The following is a 20,294-nucleotide window of genomic DNA, read 5'->3' on the forward strand; positions in this document are numbered from 1 at the left end:
ACGTGGAAAGTCACCACTCCCGAATGAGTTCGCGCGAGAGAACGTAATCTTTTAGTTTTAAGTCGGTTTGAACAATCTGGATAAGCGCAAGTAAGTACCATTTTGATTAGCCGTCGTACCTACAGTGACTGTGCACTGTGTAAACAATGAGTGACGTATACGCACGAGAGATCACTTCCGGCGCTTGCGTAAACTACGCCAGAGCGCGTACACACCTCACACACCGGATGCCGTGCGCACGCTCAAAGCAGTTGGACATAGTGGTGTATTAGAGGTAAAATATTATATAAATACTGTTCGGTTTCTCGCACAAACCGATCATTTCGTGTCTTAGGACATCAATGTGTCGTCACGAGCCGCAGGGTTTAATTTGGATTTGTCTGTGCATGTTTTTTTTACTCTCATAGATTTTGTTACCATTGCCATGCATTATACGACTGATAGACTGCAACGGCTGGAGTTAAAAATCTCCGTTTGTGTTCTACTGAAGAAACAAAGTCACCTACATCTTGGATGCCCTGGGGGTAAGCAGATAAACATCAAATTTTCATTTTTGGGTGAACTATCCCTTTAAGAAGTTTCGCCTTTCAGTACATTTTTTGTTATTTTGTGTATTTTTGGGCAGCAAATGTGTAAATAAAGAATTATAATTCCCTTATGCAATTGAAAGTTGCATACAATATGAATAAGTCTAAGTGTATGTTTATGTCTATGTTTATCTAGTTTTGATTATTCATGTTTTTCCTCTACAGAATAAGGAATAAGTTTTTGGACCATACAAAGTTCTAAGACACGTGGACTGAGATTCACTGTAATGATGGACATCTGCTCATGGGCAGGTAATGCTTTTAATGTATGACTGTGTGTTGTTGGAAAGTAAATGTGTCAGTTGCCATCATTTTTTTTTTTTAAGGGGTTACACCTTCAAGATTATAGAGGATCTTTTAGTTTTCAGTCTTTAAAGGCAAAAATTTAATTGATGTCCATGTTATCTATTAGTGTTACGGAGATGTATAATACTTTTGTAAAACTGAAAGCTTCATATACAATATAGAGTCTTTGTTTATTCCTGTCTTTACAGAATAAGGGGTGCGTTTGGATTATACAGAGTTCTTGGAAATTTACCACAATGACGGACATCTGCTCATGGACAGGTAATTATAATGTGTGTTGTTTGGTACTGAATGTGTAGGTTACCATCATTTCCTTTTTGAAGGGCAACACCTTTAAAAAGTAAATGATGGTAACCTAAGTAGGTGGGGAAGGGACGGCGAGTGTGAAATTTTATACAGCTTTTGAAAAAAAAATCAGTCTGCCAAAAATATAACCGCTGCTGGACATGGTGCCGGAAGCTCCAGGGGCGAGACCGTACTGGTATCCCCCTCCTTTGGGCGCACCCTTCATTCACACCACACCACTCATTCATATCGCAGAGATCTGGCTGGGATCAAACCAGCAACCTCTGAAACCGTGAGGCAGTGCTCATACCTGTGAGCCACAGATCTCGTCTGGATGTGTGAAGGAACTTATACTTCACTAGTCACCTGTTTGTGAGCTGTGAGTTTCAAATAAAGTATCAGATTAAGGCTGTGGTGTAGTGACTGTGTCCTAATACACCGAGGTGGGATTTGAACCCACAATTTTAGCACAGCCATGTGTGTAACTAACGTGTTTAACCACCTGCGCCAACGTGGCTTTCACAGCAAGAACTGACGTTTGAGGCACTTTGTTGGATATAATGCAACATGTGAAATTTTTTACTTTAACAACAGTGGGATTTGAACTCAGGACTCCTTGATTGAAAAGCAACACTTTATCTACTGAGCCAGTGAGCTCTGGTAGTGGGATATTAAACCAAGAGTTTAAGGCATGAAAGGCAAATAGTTATCATCTGAGCCCAAGATTTCTGAATTTAAAGAGTTAATTTATTTATTTTCGCTGTTTATGTTAAAAAAAATTGCTAAAAGCAATTTCGTATTTGAACACAAGTCCACATGTAAAACAGCTTGTATTCATTTCATATGTGGAACAGTTGAGCTGGACATGGCAAAGCTACTTTTTATATATATATATATATATATATACACACACACACACACATGGGATGGGACATGGGAAGTCTCACATACTTGAGAGTACTGGTTCAAATCCTGCCATTTCTAACATGTTTATATATATTTGAACCAGTACTCTCAAGTATGTGAGACTTCCCATGTCCCATCCCATGTGTGTGTGTATATATATAACACACACTGTTCCACATATGAAATGAATACAAGCTGTTTTACATGTGGACTCGTGGTCAAATACGAAATTGATCTGGCTGGGATCAAACCAGCAACCTCTGAAACCGTGAGGCAGTGCTCATACCTGTGAGCCACAGATCTCGTCTGGATGTGTGAAGGAACTTATACTTCACTAGTCACCTGTTTGTGAGCTGTGAGTTTCAAATAAAGTATCAGATTAAGGCTGTGGTGTAGTGACTGTGTCCTAATACACCGAGGTGGGATTTGAACCCACAACTTTAGCACATCCATGTGTGTAATTAACGTGTTTAACCACCTGCGCCAACGTGGCTTTCACAGCAAGAACTGACGTTTGAGGCACTTTGTTGGATATAATGCAACATGTGAAATTTTTTACTTTAACAACAGTGGGATTTGAACTCAGGACTCCTTGATTGAAAAGCAACACTTTATCTACTGAGCCAGTGAGCTCTGGTAGTGGGATATTAAACCAAGAGTTTAAGGCATGAAAGGCAAACAGTTATCATCTGAGCCCAAGATTTCTGAATTTAAAGAGTTAATTTATTTATTTTCGCTGTTTATGTTAAAAAAAATTGCTAAAAGCAATTTCGTATTTGACCACGAGTCCACATGTAAAACAGCTTGTATTCATTTCATATGTGGAACAGTGTGTGTTATATATATACACACACACATGGGATGGGACATGGGAAGTCTCACATACTTGAGAGTACTGGTTCAAATCCTGCCATTTCTAACATGTTTATATATATTTGAACCAGTACTCTCAAGTATGTGAGACTTCCCATGTGTCCAGCGCACAGTAAATTTAATCATAGGATACAACTGTTTTCTGTTAATACCAAGAAAAACCAGATAACAGCGTTTCTTTCTTTTAGTCCTGCAGATATACTTCATGTCCACAAGGAGGAGCTGTCAAACGTGCCGTTCCTAAACATTGAAGCTTTGCTATAAATGCCGCTTAAATCTGCAAACACCACCACGAATTGTATAATTGTGAGGGGAAAAAACGATAAAAGTCACTTTAGATGAAATATATATATATATATCTATATCGACTTTACCAATAGATAGACCACTCAAAAACAGTCTTGGAAAATATTTTATCCCGCATTTAATTTGTGTTTGTATTTCGGCCATGTGGCTTCCAGCTCAACACATCGGATATTTTACCCCATCAGTCTAGAGCTGATCTGAGTCCATTAACTGCTAGATTCCACGTTTATGATTCGAATGTTCCATGATCCTAAAAAAAAAAAGATACATTTCTTTTAACGTATAAACCCACACATTTGCGTCCTCTCACCACCGACTCTCTTCGACTTTGGCGTCTCGATTAATAAATCCGCTACACTTACTGACCACAAGAGGGAGCCGCTGATCACTTTTTTTCACCTGTCTTATATTCAACGTGATAAATAGGAATTCTGCTTGAGATTGTAAACGTTAAGGTGAGCTAGACGTTTAAGTAATGAGTTAGTGAGCAAACCTGAAGGATTTTTCAGTCTACTGGCGCTATAACAGGACTCGTCTGGTGGAACGGTAACCTGCAGCTTGTCGTCCTCTCCACTAGGGGCGTAAGCGGACTTTGCCTCCGGCGAACTGTGCATCATTGTCAGCATGACACCTGACAGCAGTGTCAACAACTTCAGACCGCTTTAAAGCTATGAAAGTGCAGATTCTGCACATGGCAGCTCAGTGAGAGACGCTTAATGTGACTCAACCGCACATATTTGAAGCCAGCGTTAAACAAAACCATCATATACTGCGATAAAGTGCATGAATGGAGGATGTCACGCGACTCATCTGTAAGTGATTTTACGCATAAAGTGCGCTTCTCTTATAAGGTCACTAGTACTTATGTAGCGTTATTTAAGTTTGTAGTGAAGTATCGTTTTTCTGATATGTCAAAGCAGGTCTTTAATGTGCTTGCTGGAGTATTTGGGTGATGCTGGTCTTGTTTTTGACACGCGCTGTCAATCCTTGAAGTGCTAGTGATTTGACAGCTGAGCATGGATGAAGGTAGGCAGTGAGATCTTTTATGCAGGTTTAACACGGACTTTGTTTGCGTGTTGGCTCTCTTGCTAAATTCCAGTACCTTCAGAACAGCAATTAAATCGATAGTGGTTGCATTGCCGTGATAATTTGAATCTAAGGAGTCGATTCCTATGAAGCTTTATAAAGTGCCATAATAACAGTGTTGTTTATCCGCTGATGTTGTAATGTGGTAAATAGTAGTCTACTCTGTACGTGTTTGTTAATAGAGTCGGTTGGTGACAATTATTAATGCTTCTGACAATATGCTCAGTGTGGGTCACACAAAATATATATTTGTAGGGCAGAAAATGTCTGAATGTAGATTATATATCTTTTTAGTTTTCAGTCTTTTAAGGCAAAACTTTTAACTGATGTCCACGTTATCTATTTTTAAAGTTTATAATGTTATTGTGCATACAGTATAGAGTCTTTGTTTATTTCTGTCTTTACAGAATAAGGGGTGAGTTTGGATTATACAGAGTTCTGGGAAATTTACCACAATGATGGACATCTGCTCATGGACAGGTAATTATAATGTGTGTTGTTTGGTACTGAATGTGTAGGTTACCATCATTTCCTTTTTGAAGGGCAACACCTTTAAAAAGCAAATGATGGTAACCTAAGTAGGTGGGGAAGGGACGGCGAGTGTGAAATTTTATACAGTTTTTGAAAAAAAAAATTCAGTCTGCCAAAAGTATAACCGCTGCTGGACATGGTGCCGGAAGCTCCAGGGGAGAGACCATACTGGTATCCCCCTCCTTTGGGCGCACCCTTCATTCACACCACACCACTCATATCGCAGAGATCTGGCTGGGATCAAACCAGCAACCTCTGAAACCGTGAGGCAGCACTCATACCGGTGAGCCACAGATCTCTTGTCTGGATGTGTGAAGGAACTTATACTTCACTAGTCACCTGTTTGTGAGCTGTGAGTTTCAAATAAAGTATCAGATTAAGGCTGTGGTGTAGTGATTGTGTCCTAACACACCGAGGTAGGATTTGAACCCACAACTTTAGCACATCCATGTGTGTAATTAACGTGTTTAACCACCTGCGCCAACGTGGCTTTCACAGCAAGAACTGACGTTTGAGGCACTTTGTTGGATATAATGCAACATGTGAACTGTTTTACTTTAACAACAGTGGGATTTGAACTCAGGACTCCTTGATTGAACAGCAAGACTTTATCTACTGAGCTACAGAATCTCACTGGTTGTTTGAGTATTTTTTGTTGGGAATATGAATTTTCACAAGTTGTGAAAATATATAACATTACTAATGCTTGGATTTGAACCAAGAGTTTTAGGCACCAAAGGTAAACGATTATCCGCTGAGCCAAGGGTGAGCTTTTTTTGTGTGTGTTTGTTTTTTTAGATATGTTGACCCTAGGGATGTAACGATTAACCGCGAGCCGGTTCGAAAATCGATTCAAATATGTGACGATTCAAATCGATTGAGATGCCAAACAAATCGCGATACAATTGGAGTAGGAGTTTATATGAATGTATCTCTGAGGGGAACTATCTTTAGAAAAGTTTACGTGGCATTTTCTTTTCATCTTGCCTCTGAACAATGCATATTAAAGTAGTGTTCATGAGCGCAGCCGGTAACCCAGGAAACACTGTATCATTGCTGTCCATAAGCGCCACCTGCTGGCAGAGAGTGAATCTGCGTCTCATTCAGGTCGTATGCTCTTTTGTTCAGATGTTTTATGTAGTAAAGTTTCACAAAACTAAAGTCAGACCAATCTGTTTTTGCTTCAGATTTCGAAATCATACTGTCTAATTTAGATTACAATCTAATGCTGCATGTATGCTGCATCTTTGTTTGGATCATTATTAAAATCCAATGGTTGATTCTAATTTTAAATGGAAAGAGCACAGATGAAGCCTTAGTTTGTTCACATTAAGATATTTATTTTATTTGTGTAACTTGTTTGATTTGGGGTTTGTTTTCAAATTTAGTTTTGTTATATTTCAATTTCACAAAGAAACGTGCAGCAATAGCCTAATAAAATGATACCTTTTCATTTACTGTTTAATGTATTAAATCTTATTTTGATCAAATCATATCATCCCTAGTTGACCCAGATTGTTATTAGAACATGTAGTGCTGGGATTTGAACCTAGGACTTTAGCGCATCCATGTGTGCCATTAACATGTGTTTAGCTACCTGCGCCACTGTGGCTTTCACAGCAAGTGCTGGCGTTTGAGACCTTCCAGGAGTTGAAAGTGCCGTGACTTAGATGCTCAAGCAGAAGAAGTCACATAAGCGCCTCTTCTCATCTTCTATGAGACTGATAAGTGTTACAGCTCATTTATTGTATTTATTCAGTGTTTTCTGGCTCGTGTGCTGTTATGATCTTATGGTCAGTTCAGTTGTCATGAAAACAAATTCCTCGTATGTGTAAACATACCTGGCAATAAAAACTCATTCTGATTCTGATTCTGGTGGCTGCTGTTGTAGGTGCAACAGTTCATTTCACAATAGATAAAGCTGTTTAGATGTCTTGAGTTTTATTATGATTTGATGTTACAGATTTATTCATTAAGTACAAGAGTCACTCAAAGAGATGCCAGAACATCAAGTGAGCTCAGAGAGACTTTATTCACACGTGACAGTACATTTCAGTGCCCAGTTTTATTTCTCAAATTAAGAAAGGATTCATAACACCAGTTATGAATTCTTGTCAATACATTTTCAGTATAATGTCAATATCTCAAAATACCTCTGATCAAACTATAATCACTATAATATGTGACCCTGGACCACAAAACCAGTCTAAAGTCGCTGGGGTATATTTGTAGCAATAACCAAAAATAGAATGGCTGTGGAAATCAGTACACCGCTCATTACAAGGAAAGTTTAGGAAACTTTTTGAAACTTCTGTAACAACCAACCGGTGTTTTTTTTTTTAAACGATTTTCACGCGGTTGTTACGACGTTTTAACTACCATGGTGACGCATGTTACAGCGATATGACAGTTATTGGAAGTAAAAGTTAATGGAATAATCCTTGGCCGTTTATCTTTCTCGTCAAGTAGCTTAAAAAGAGTCAAACTGTTCGTGCTGACACGTTCCCTGCGTCTCAATGTTCATGCTATCCATCCTAAATAGTATGTGTGATTAGAATAAGTGTGTCCCAAAGCATAGTATGTTGAAAAGAGTATGCCAAAAGTCCCCGGATGGTCAACTGTTTTGCTACGGTTTCCGGTTTGAACGACATGTTTCCTGGAAACGATGTGCAACGGAGTTTGAGATGTGTTTTCTCTTGTTTGGTCGGTGTGTCAAACATCTCAGCCCAATCAGCAGCAACATGTATATAAACCACGCGGTATTAAAGAGACAGCTCGCACAATGTAATTAACATCCAAATAAATTCACAAGAGCAAGTATATTGTTTGCACATGTTAATTTACATTATAGATCATAACACAGTCTCGGAGGTAAGAAGTGGATTATCCTTCACCTGAAATGTTTGTCTTTTCATCCTGAAATGTGAGGCAAATGTTGGATCACAATAATTAGGAACCGCAGTTTCCACAAATCCCTTACTTTGATTGGGATGTTCTCTTTTATTCTGGAGGGCAAGGGCAGTGACTGTAACATCGAGCGTATTTTGCAGTATTAAACACATATTTATACCGATTTCATCAGGCTCCGAAAATTCTTCAAAAAGAACACAAAGAATGGCCTTCTCAGCTGCCATAGTTGCAACTCTTGCGTCATCAGAACAGGGTGTTCAACGCACCACCGTTTCAGTTTAAAAAACGTTTTGCACCGTTTTTGTCTGGGCTGAACGCAGCCCGGGTCTCGTTCAAGTGTTTTGCATATGCTTAGTTAAATATGAAGCAGTTTTACTCAAGATGCCTTCAAAGTAGATACCAATGATGATCATAACCAATGTCCATCACATATGCGGACTGATATATAAAAGTTTTTTTTTATTATTATTATTTTCACATTTAGATATAAAAATGTAATAAAACGTCAACAATAAAAACAGCTAGCTAGTTTAACTGATTATTTTAAAAGTCCATAGATATCGCTATTATTTAATATGGTTGTTAACACGTTCTCCGACAAGCGGAAGCAATGAGACCTGTTTTCCCGGTTTGGTCAGGTGATGTTCGACACAATGGCCATGTTTGAATAAAGGTATATTTTCAGCCGTTTCTGCAGGACAGTTCTTTTAATCAAGGTTTATGTGCAGCTTGTTTTATTCTGAAGCAGCTCAAATATGTTTATAACAGGTGTTTGTGCAGTTCAGCTGCTGGTGGGGCATCCATGGCAGAGGAACCTTTAGTCACCACGGGGAATAACTTCCCATTGGATTACAGACATGAGCAAGATGTTACATGTTCCAGACGGGACTCTCATGGGCGCTTTGTGAACCCTTGGACGACATGGCAGTTCCCCTCCCACAGCACCATCGCTCGCAACAGAACAACAGTAATGTTCCCAGTGCCAAAGAGGTGAACACACACACACACACACACACACACTTGTATTGTGTCAGGCTTCACTGCTGCGGCTACGTATCCATGCCTCTCTGAGGAAGAGTCTTGGCTGTAGAAGCATTTAGACACGAGACGACAATAAGGCCAATAAACGATAACTGTGACTTTATCAACATGCAATATCGTGGATGATGAAAGACGAGACTAAAATGTATTTTAAAAAATAAAAACTATACCAAAATCGTTTTTTATTTTCGTCGAAAAAAGGAGACAAAATATTATTGCGGACTGCTGTAGCCTACATACATACTACCCAATCTTTCATGTGTGCTGTGGCCAGATATCAAGAGTTAAAATCCTCAAATCAGAGCTTTTCTGTTAAAAGGATACGTTTCTTCCCAGTGTTTTGCTTAATTTTTCCCATCTAGCAACAATGCGCACGCGCTCGTTCGACATTACAGAAGTGCCGACGATGATCTGAAAACGCAGACAAACAAGAAATCTGGAGTTTAGCGATCTTCATGAGAGATGTTTAGTTTAAATCTTTCAGCCAGTCTGTCTTCTGTCATGAGATCTTGACTATTTTGTTTGTGATTGTGGTTGCTGAATAAATGCACTTACTCACCACTGTTGTTTTAATATAGAAACATTATTGCAATTTGGAATTTCACTGTTAAATTATTTTTAGTTTGTTTTTACCAGTTTTTATAATGTAGAGAGAGTGCATATCTAAGTCTTTAATATTAATTTATATAATAAATAGCTTATAATAAATCAGTACACTAGATGAGGTAAAAATAAACCATGTCTATGTGTCCACATGATTTGTGCTTATTGGTGAAAGTTCAATATACCTGAAATGTAAAAATAAATTTCTCAAATGACAAAAAACATTGCGATTATAATTACATCAATCAATCAAACTCGGGTTTGGAACAAGCAATCGTGAAAGCACCCTAAGACTGGTGTGTTCACACTTGCCACGTTTGGTTCGTTTAAAACTAACTCTGGTGCGATTGCTCTGATAGTGCGGTTCATTTGAGTAAGTGTGAACGCTGCCATCCGAACCCTGGTGCACACCAAACAAGCGGACTGAGACCGCTTTAAAAGGTGGGTCTTTTAAAAAGGTGGAACTCTGGTGCGGTTCGAATGAAATATGAACGTTAACACGGACCAAAGACAGGACATGATGTCACAAGATGCGACCCTAAAAAGGACAGAATGCTCAAGCCTACCTGTTTTTTCTAGTCATATAGTTGCGATGTTGCCCATCAAAGTTCGGTACAGGCATCAGAACCCCCGTCTCCTCGTAGCTTCGTCTCTGTGTGTGACGAAGGGATTCCTGCCGCTGTTTTGACTCCTTTACACATTTGAGCTCTTCACGAGTTCTCAAAAGCATTTAGCCCAACACAAAGCATTGTTTTGGATGTTCGGTCACAAAATCGATGTCATAAAAGCCGACCAATCAGGTTGTGAACGTATTCCTATGCCTTTAGGTTCTGTATCTTTAGGTTCAGTGTTAAAAAGCCAATGTGAATGCTAAGTGGACCAGGACTAAAAGGTTTTATTTTTATTTTTTTGGTCCGGACCAAATTAAACCAAGTGAACTGAACTACAAGTGTGAACACACCCAAAAAAGACGAAAAGGCATGCTGGCAATTTTCCGGGATCTGCGCACTGTGTGAAAGGGGCTTAAGACTAAGACTAAATTAAAAATGACTGACAAAATTAGCACTATTTTCAAGAGGGTTTTTTGAAAAAAATTATAAGTTACAGTAGAAAACAGTTAATTTAAGCTGTAATTATATTTCACAGTATTACTGTTTTGCGGTATTTTTGGACAAATAATTGCTGTCTTGATGAGCACAAGAGACTTCTTTCAAAAATATGTAAAAAAAAAAAAAATTTTTAAAACCTTACCAAAAGAGTAATGTGTGTATATGTTGTTCCGTTCTGTTTGTTTCTCTCTCAGCATTATCTTGACCCTCCAGCACGTTTGCATGAGGCTATGGTGAATCATGGACTGAATCCAGATCTGTTCTTTACACTTCATCACGGAGAGTCACAGCTGATCGACAACGAGGACACGCACTCGTCCAGCTAAACAGAAACCCAGGAAGTATGCAGACACGCATTATGATCTACATAGGCTGCGATTCTATAAATTATTTTACAGCTGCAGATTGTGCTGATCCAGTGGCTGGACTCTGGATTTTAATGTTAAAAAATCTATTCGATTTCTATTTTGATTTAATATAATCTGCCATTTACAATATCATGATGTGACCATAATAAAACAACACCTGAATTGAAATTGTGTATCTAGAACAGGGTTCCTCAAATCTTGCCCTGGAGGGCCAATGCGCTGCAGAGTTTAGCTCCAACCCTGATCAAAGTCACCTACCTGTGATTTTCTAATGATCCCGAAGACATTGATTAGCATGCTCAGGTGTGTTTTATTAGGGTTAGAGCTAAACTCTGCAGGAAAGTGGATCTCATGGGCCAGATTTGTGGATCCCTGATCTAGAAGCTCTGCTAGTTGGAAGAACGTTGGTCAGGTGAGATATTACCCGAGGACCTTGTTGTAAATCCTTCATAGGATGCAGAAGAACCAAACCTTAGGAAATTCACTTTATTTGCAATTGTTTAATAACATCATTCCTCAGATAAAAATGCAATATTACAGGAATATACAGCAGAGATTAATTTAAAACTTCCTGTCAAGAACCATACAATCTAAAGATATTTTTTAGTTTTTATTTACTGGTAGCGTGCGTTATAAGCAAGACACACTCTGTCACCAAAGACAGACTGACAGATACAGATACAAACTGTACAATCACTTATTTACAAATCCAATTTTTTTGTTGCTTTTTTCGTTTCACTTTTTTTTGAAAATAGGAGTAGAAAAAGTGATTGAATCTTCAGATTTACGTAGCATATTCTTTTTAAAATCTAAATGAACAAATGAAAGAATGATGAAATGAAACAAAAGACTCTCAGCAAAAGTAGAGGAGGGAATGACAGACCATGCAGACGTCTCACAGTTTTCAATAACACCTGGGGTCTAAACTCCATTAAATAGTCCAAAATGTGAATGACCTCTGACGGTGTTTCGTGAGAGACCTGAATGGTCAGCACTGATGCCTTCGAATTCTACCAAAAGCATGACACGCGTCTAATTTGAATTCAGCTCGTTAATCTAACAAACAGCTGAGGACCTCAAGACTACACTTCCCATCCGCACCGTCAATCAAGACTACAGAAGCTGCTCGTGTGGTCACCGAAAATAAAGCAACTGAGACGATCCGCTCAAAGATTCCTCCCTTTGTGAGTCTTAAGCTATTAAACGTAAACCAAATCACATCCGACCGCAGGAAAATAGTGTAATGCAGATTTGGGCTTCAGCCTCTATAACAGAAAGAATTGTGGGCTGCATCTGTAGATGAGTGAGTAGTCCTGCCACCCATTAGAGAAAAAGGGACCCAACAATTCAAGCCCAGAGCTCGGCGCCATCAAACAGAGCATTACTTCCATCTCTGCAGAAAGAAAGCAGGATGTGGTAAAGAACAAGTTGTTAAAAGGTTCACTCATACGTGGAGATTTGTGCAATATTAACTCTTTGAGCTCCTCATCATAATCGTTACCGTTCGGCCCATCTCCTGTCTCTAGTGCTACATTCGCTGGGTGGAACTAGAAGCGGGGAAATGCCACTCGAAAACCTCAAATTGGTTCATATAAATTGTTTTGCATTCACCTACCCACTGAACAAATCTGCATTAATTATCGTCCCACCTATTGAAATGAAACTATGGCAAGATTGACGTTTTGAGCTTAGGGCGAAATTAGTATTTACATGACAGCTAAAATCTATGCATAAATTCATCCTTTACTTGGATTATGTGTACGATGTGTCAAACTAAACGTGGTTTAAATGTGCAAATTGGGATTATTGCATCACCACCTTAGCTTTTAGTTTATCATTAAAACTCATTAACGCACTACATTAACTTATAATATCAAATTAACAGTCATATAAAGGAGGACATTAGAGATACGTGCTACACAAAGGTTAAACCAGAGGGCAGACATTGCACATGTCCAGGCTTTCTCTGGGTCAAAGGTCAACCCCACAGCACGTTCCTTCAGTCTGACATGTGCAGAATTGGCATACGAACACGCATGAACCCAGAAACACCGGACGGCCCGAACGGATACTTGAACTACAGACGTCCTTAATAAATCCACTAGCATTTTGTGTTCGTGCATTACTGGGTTCATCCAAATCAAACAAACAAGACAACACCCTAAAGATAAAAAAACCCCAAAAAACTGCGTTTTACTGTAATGTGTTGTGAACTTGAATGGTTGTAACAATGCTGCTCATTTGCTATGGATAGTTTACTCTTTTCTGAGGGTATTATATTTCCAAAAATATTAAGCATTTAAATGCATACATAAAACCATTTCTTTCAATATAAGCTTTTCTATTGGGGAAACTTGTGCGCTACTGCTACAGATGGCAAACCGAAATACAAGCCACAATCAATCAAAGTCCATCAGGAGAGCAACCTACACTTCCCCTGCTGAAATGTCATCCATTACGTCACCGACATTCCCTCCAACCAGTGCGAAATAACTTCCATCTGATAAATATTTCTCCTATATTAAAATATATAAAATAACTTCTGATTCTCTGAGAGAAGAAAAGCTACATTACAACCATTTGGGCAAAAACCTCACTGAGCAACTAATAAAATATTCAGTCAAATATTTGGTACATTTCCCCAAGGCCTGAGCAGACAGCTCTCTGTGTTCATTCATTAGCAGTTTCATTCAACACAGGCGCTGCTTTTGTGTCATGAAAGCTTGTGGCTTTTCCACACTGTTCTATCATGTGCAGGGTGCTCGGAGGGGAATGTGATGTGTTGATCTGAATAAAGCAGCTGTGAAAAAGCCCTCGGATTCAAAATCACATGATTAATCTCATTGCACTCCTCCCTCAGTAAAAACACCAAACCATCCTGCTTAATAACAGGCCATACGAGCGGAGTTTCAAAAGGAGCTACTGCGGTGAATACGAATGATTTACACTATATTTCTCTATAATAAATGTAATTTCTATTTCTATGTAGTCACTACATACATTCTCAAACACGGTTGTTGTGTAGCCATTTTAACCCTGACATTCAGCATATATAGATGATTTTATATGGTCTCTTTTCATGTGTTAATTCTTTACTATAAGTCTATAAAAATATACAATCATTGGCTAATGAAGGGAGGGGAGGACTCCGTCTGCTAGTTCGATTCTTTAGACTCCATGCAAACACGACCAAATAAATTCAAGCATAGCATCCAAATCCATTATTTCCAACCTAAATCTCCTCGCCGAATGCAGATTGTCCATGAGACTTGAGAAATGAAAGGGGATTTCTAATGTTTCCGCTTACAGCCTCAAATAATAGCGAGAATTAATGTGCATGACCAACTATTTAAAGTGAGCCCGTTCACCGGCGCACGGGTGCCGTGATAAAACGCCTTCACTGTGATGTCTGCCGAAGAAAGGACAAGGAGGGTGAGCGAATGAAAAGATAAAGGGTGAAAGAGAGAGAGCTGCTCTTGCGTATCATGCACCTTTCAGCTGAGCACAAGATATGCAAAATCATTTTCACGCCGAGATGCTTCTCTCCTCCGTCTGTATTTACACCTTCGCTCCCCGTCATCAGTGTTTCCTCAATGCTTCAAATGAAAACAACAACAACAAAATAGTTACTCAAAACGCTTGGCACACCAAAAGAATCCTCATGCAGAGATCATTGAAACCAACAGAAGAAAAACATCAAACCAAACTGACCCGCACAAGATTATTTCAAAATACTCAATACTCAAATGCACCCGATTTCAAGTATGACAGGTTTCTTCAATTTAAAGTTCTGTAACTTAATACACAACAGTGAATATATCTCTCTCTGTATCTTAGATTTTTGTACAGCTGTAGTTCTGAAGGAAACTGTTGTACAGTCAAAGTTATTGCATTGTTTTTGCATATCTTGTGGTATGCAAGCACATACGCATGCACTCACGCACTCATCCTGCATATACTAACACAGACACGCTCGTTTCCGTACTCTGCATATGCGAAACACGGAGAAACTCGCACACGTACACAACCAAGGCCTCGAAATATGCCTGGGGCAGCCTCACAATGACATATGGCACGTGTGTGTAGGAGATATGAGGGTGTGGTGGCGGCTTTGGAACAGAGCAGGTGGGTTCTGGCTACATTTGTCACGTTTTTTTCACAAGCTTTGCATCATCCTCAGAGCAGAGACCTCCTGTAAACATTCAGGAACTCATTCAACCAACAACAAAAAAACGCCACAGGACTGGAGACTGAGAATGCGATGTTCGAGGCCTGGAACAAAACGCCAGGACGCTCGGTGTAGACAAAAATAATCAATTATCTAGTATTCATACATGGAAAGAGAAATTCATATCGTCTGAAGTCGTGTGCAAAACGGTGACAGAACTTCTAACCCGGTCTAGTGTGGCACGAACAGAGAGACGCCTGGAAGTGGATTGGTCAGGTTTCTCATCAGCGCATGTGTTTAGGGGACGCCTTCCATCCTGCCAACTCATCACCAACACAATGTTAACGCTTCAACACTTTATTTGCATAATAGATTGATAAGTAGTTCTCTGTGTGTCTGCCGAACTGCATGGAAACAGTGCTAAACCCAGCAGAAAAATATCCTTAACAATAATAGTAATAATAATCATAATAATAGCAATCAATAACATTGTATGATGATGACACTGCTGATGTTGGTACTTTCATAATGATGGTTATATATTTAGCCCTGTGTGAACTACATTAGAGTTTTTTTTTAATGATGCACTACCCAGACATCCCTGAATACTCCACCCTTCCTCTCCTCAAAAGTGCACCTTTACTGACCTTCCGAAGATCTGCTGTTCCCTGTGTCGAGCAGGTGGGATCGTGACAGAATCGCAGCTGTCGGCTGAATGTTTCTGGAGATCAGCAGTGAAGAAACATCAGTAGTTTCAGAGCAAACGTGAGTCCAATCCAACAGCAGCCATGAGAGCTGTCAGTGCTACCTGCGTCCAGGAGAGTGACAGCGCTCATTTGCAGCTTGTGAGCTACCAATAAACCCCCGGCAGAACACGCTTCACCTCCGACAGGAATAAATAAATAAATATATATTTTTTGTGTCTGTAAGAGGCATTCGATTCACAACACTGCATCTGGCATAAACATCTTAAACGCCTTCAATAATAATAATAATAATAATTTAAGAAAAAAATCCAAGTGCAACCCAAGATAAACATTACAAACACTAAATGCTGGAAAATAAAAAAAGGAAATAAAACCTGAAGCAGATCTGGAATAAAAGGCCACTGATGCAATGACCCGTACCTTGCACAGCTAGCAGCTACCTGAAAGCCATAACGGTACACGAGAAAGAGAGCAATTCAGGGAGTTCAGACTTCCGCTGATTAAAAGAAAAGCTAACTAGAGAATTGTGGGTAGAAATCAAATTCAAAAAGCAGCACAAATCATCAACTGAACACAAAAGAAAGCCTTAAAGGAGAAGGATGACGTGAGGGCGCTTGCAGACGACACTTCTCCTGATGAACGGATGGATAGATGGATGGAGAGCCGCTCCAATGTGTCCCTCTGAACATCTCTCGAACCCGGGCGGCAAATTCCCGACACGGTCCTCAAGATCCACCTGCTCGGCACCACACGTCCATGCCGAAGATTCGGCCGTCGAGTCCTACTGCCACACACACGAGTCAGCGCAAACTCGCTCTGTCCTCCCACCGGCGGACAGATCCCACTGCTTGAGCAACGGCAGCGCATCTTTTCCCTTCAGTCCCTGCTCGGTCAGGGTTTCGTTTCCTTACTGCAATCAAGGTTGTGAGAACTGTGAGGCACTTTAGAAACACGCACACACAAACATGTACACACGCCTACTCGCTCGTGCTCTCGCAAACACACGGACGAACTAAAAACCAACTTGGTCTCAGCTAAGCAGAATGGCCTTATACCCCTACAGTAGGTACTCGCAACAGACAGGTCAGACTGCAGGACAGCAGTGTCCTCAGAGAGAGCTGGGCTAAGACACAGGAAGTCCTCCGTGCTGCTGCTGCTGTTCCCCCTACAAACTGGTCACGCACTCCATGTCCTCGTCCTCCATCAGAGTGCTGTTCCCCTCGGAGCACTCTAACTCCACCCCCAGCAGCTCGTCGGAGCCCGTGGCGGTCGAGAGGCCCAGCGTGTGGCTGCAACGGGACTCCTGGGAGCCAGTGTCTCTGCACTGTATGAAGGGCAGCAGGTTTCCGTTGGCGTTGGGCGGCGCGTTGGCATTGAGAATGTTGTCGGCAGCGTTCTCCATCTCCTCCATGGCAAACACACATTCAGAACATTAAAATATAACTCTATCTAGGAGCCAGAAGGGTCCAAATGTATCCCCCAAAAAGAAAAATTCATTATATTTTACAAATGTTGAAAAGATTTAGTTTGAAAGCTGTCTCTTATGCTCACTAAGACTGCATTTATTTGATCAAAAATACAGTAAAACAGCAATATTGTCAAATATTATTACGATTTAAAATGAGTCCTTTCAATCATATGTTTTCAAAATGTAATTTATTCCTGTGATGGCAAAGCTGAATTTTCAGCATCATTCCTCCAGTCTTCAGTGAAACTAATACAACTAACCATTTGAACATGCTTAGTTATGATGAACAGGCTACAATTTCATATTATAAAATAAAAAGGCTCATCCCATTTGCTTTTGTTGATGTCAAAAGGCCTGCATCCATCAAACTCTACAGGATTTTGCTACAAATGAATCTGTCAGTAGTGTTCCTTTAGTATTACTTATATACTACTACTGTGTTTATTAATATTTTTATTCGCTTTTTATATTTTCATTTTAAGTAATTTAGTAATTGTATGCTTTTATAATTTCTTTGTTCATTTTGCCACAAATTAATCTGTCAGTATTGCTATTTTAGTATTATTTATATATTATTATACATATATACTATTATATATTATAGTATTTATTAATATTTTGAATTAGCTTTTTATATTTTCAATTTTCGTTTTCATTTGAATGTTTAGCTTAAATTTAAGTGTAATTTGTGTGTTTTTGACTTATTTATTAGTTTGTTTATTTTTATAGCTTAATTTTTTATTTCAGTTTTAATCATTTTAGCACTTAAAATTTCGGTAACACTTTACAATAAGGTTCATTAGTTAAACAGTAGTTAATGTATAAACTAACATGAACTAACCATGAGCAATACATTTGTTACTGTATTTACTAATCTTCACTCACGTTAGTTAATAAAAATACAGATGTTCATTGTTAGCTCATGTTAGTTCACAGTGCATTAACTAATGTTAACAAGATTTTAACAATGTATTAGTAAATGTTGAAATTAACATTAACAAAGATTAATAAACGCTGTATAAGTGCAGTTCATTATTAGTTCATGTTAACTAATGAACCTTATTGTAAAGTGTTACCAAATAGAACATGTTTTATTTCAGTTATTTATCTAAGTTAAGCTATATTTTATTTCTGCTTTATTTCAATGAATAAAAATTATTTTAAAGTTTTAATTTACAATAATAACACTGTCTGTCTGAGTTCTTTGTAGAAACGTCCAGATTAGGTAGATACCAACATAAATGTGTTGTTTCACATGCCCTTATCATCAAGAATAACATGAACAAAGCTTCAAAAAAACTGATTTGTTGCTGAGAACGTAAAATCTGGGTTCTGACCGTAAAACCAGTTAAGAACCACTGGCCTAGCACATGCTCATTTAGCTGTCAGCCAATCGGGAAAGCCGCTCACAGATCCTGCTAGTTAATGCTAGAGTGGATCTGTGTGTGGTGCACACATTTAGCTTCAGATCCACCCCAGTATGGACAGAGCATACGACAGCCCTCCAAAGTGATGAGGTCTCTTTCGGTCTATGTGTGAGGAACGTACCGCATGAAAGTTTCATAGAAACAGCTCCTGGTCCACATGAGACAATCAGGGGCGAGACAAACCACAATCAGGAACCAGATTCTGACAAACCTGAGCATCTCCCCATTAATTCGCACATTTGCATTCCACTACAGAAAGCATATGTCATCATACCTCTTGTTAGGAAAGCACCATGTGGGCCGTGGTAGTGGGACGGTGGTGAGGGGCGGCCCCGTGTGTCCGTCCACTGTGCTGACGGTAGGTTTGGGGTACCGGTGTCCGATGGCTGTGTTGTTGGCGTTGTTAATGTTTGCGTTGGATCCCGAGGAAGAATAACTGCTCGGAGTGAAGGTGGAGTCGACGAGCTTCTGATGAGACGGAGATTCTGCTTCGCCGGGACTCCCGGATTTACTGATGTGCAACGGCCGCTGTGTTGTGAAGGACTGTGGGAAGGAGGCGTGGCCGTCACTCTGGTGGTAGTAGTCGACGTGGTTACCGAAGAGACCGCCAGACCGCTGCAAAGACAAATGTACGCATGAAAGTGATCACATTTACGCAAACCTCATCATCCCTCCCCCTTCACACCTGCTATTAACAACTCCAGTGGTTTTTCAGTAGATTTCAATGACTACATACAGCATGTCTTTCCCATGTACATGTTTGCCTGGACATTTTCTTATAATACAGAAGCCTTAAGCATTAAGGACATATTCCATCTCTTTTTCAGCTGTATTTAGTGTCTATTAGTGATCGAATGTTAATACCAAGGTAAACGGGCCAAATGTGACCCTGGACCACAAAACCAGTCTTAAGTCGCTGGGGCCAAAAAAATAGCCAAAAAAACATTGTATGGGTCAAAATTATCGTTTTTTTTTTTTCTTTTATGCCAAAAATCATTAGGATATTAAGTAAAGATCATGTTCCATGAAAATATTTTGTAAATTTCCTACCGTAAATATATCAAAACTTAATTTTTGATTAGTAATATGCATTGCTAAGAACTTCATTTGGACAACTTTAAAGGCGATTTTCTCAATATTTAGATTTTTTTTGCACCCTCAGATCCCAGATTTTCAAATAGTTGTTATATTTTATTTCTGCTTTATTTCAATGAATAAAAATTATTTTAAAGTTTTAATTTACAATAATAACACTGTCTGTCTGAGTTCTTTGTAGAAACGTCCAGATTAGGTAGATACCAACATAAATGTGTTGTTTCACATGCCCTTATCATCAAGAATAACATGAACAAAGCTTCAAAAAAACTGATTTGTTGCTGAGAACGTAAAATCTGGGTTCTGACCGTAAAACCAGTTAAGAACCACTGGCCTAGCACATGCTCATTTAGCTGTCAGCCAATCGGGAAAGCCGCTCACAGATCCTGCTAGTTAATGCTAGAGTGGATCTGTGTGTGGTGCACACATTTAGCTTCAGATCCACCCCAGTATGGACAGAGCATACGACAGCCCTCCAAAGTGATGAGGTCTCTTTCGGTCTATGTGTGAGGAACGTA

At 39.4% G+C, this 20,294-nt stretch overlaps 1 long non-coding RNA gene across 3 annotated transcripts; it reads left to right on the top strand.

The window, feature by feature from the left end:
* Positions 1 to 793: 793 nt before the first annotated feature.
* Positions 794 to 8,776, top strand: LOC107589085 (uncharacterized). 3 transcript variants are annotated; one of them, XR_001609647.1, is made up of 4 exons: positions 794 to 839; positions 1,082 to 1,154; positions 4,757 to 4,829; positions 8,559 to 8,776. It is a non-coding gene; the product is annotated as an uncharacterized lncRNA (long non-coding RNA). The 3 variants fall into 3 exon arrangements; XR_001609646.1 differs by lacking the exons at positions 794 to 839; positions 1,082 to 1,154 and adding exons at positions 3,845 to 4,075; positions 4,181 to 4,289; XR_001609645.1 differs by lacking the exons at positions 794 to 839; positions 1,082 to 1,154 and adding exons at positions 3,845 to 4,075; positions 4,184 to 4,289.
* The last annotated feature ends 11,518 nt before the right edge of the window (positions 8,777 to 20,294 follow it).

This window comes from Sinocyclocheilus grahami, unplaced genomic scaffold (genome assembly GCF_001515645.1).
Source record: "Sinocyclocheilus grahami isolate Dianchi unplaced genomic scaffold, SAMN03320097.WGS_v1.1 scaffold111.1, whole genome shotgun sequence".
Taxonomy (NCBI): Eukaryota; Metazoa; Chordata; class Actinopteri; order Cypriniformes; family Cyprinidae; genus Sinocyclocheilus; species Sinocyclocheilus grahami.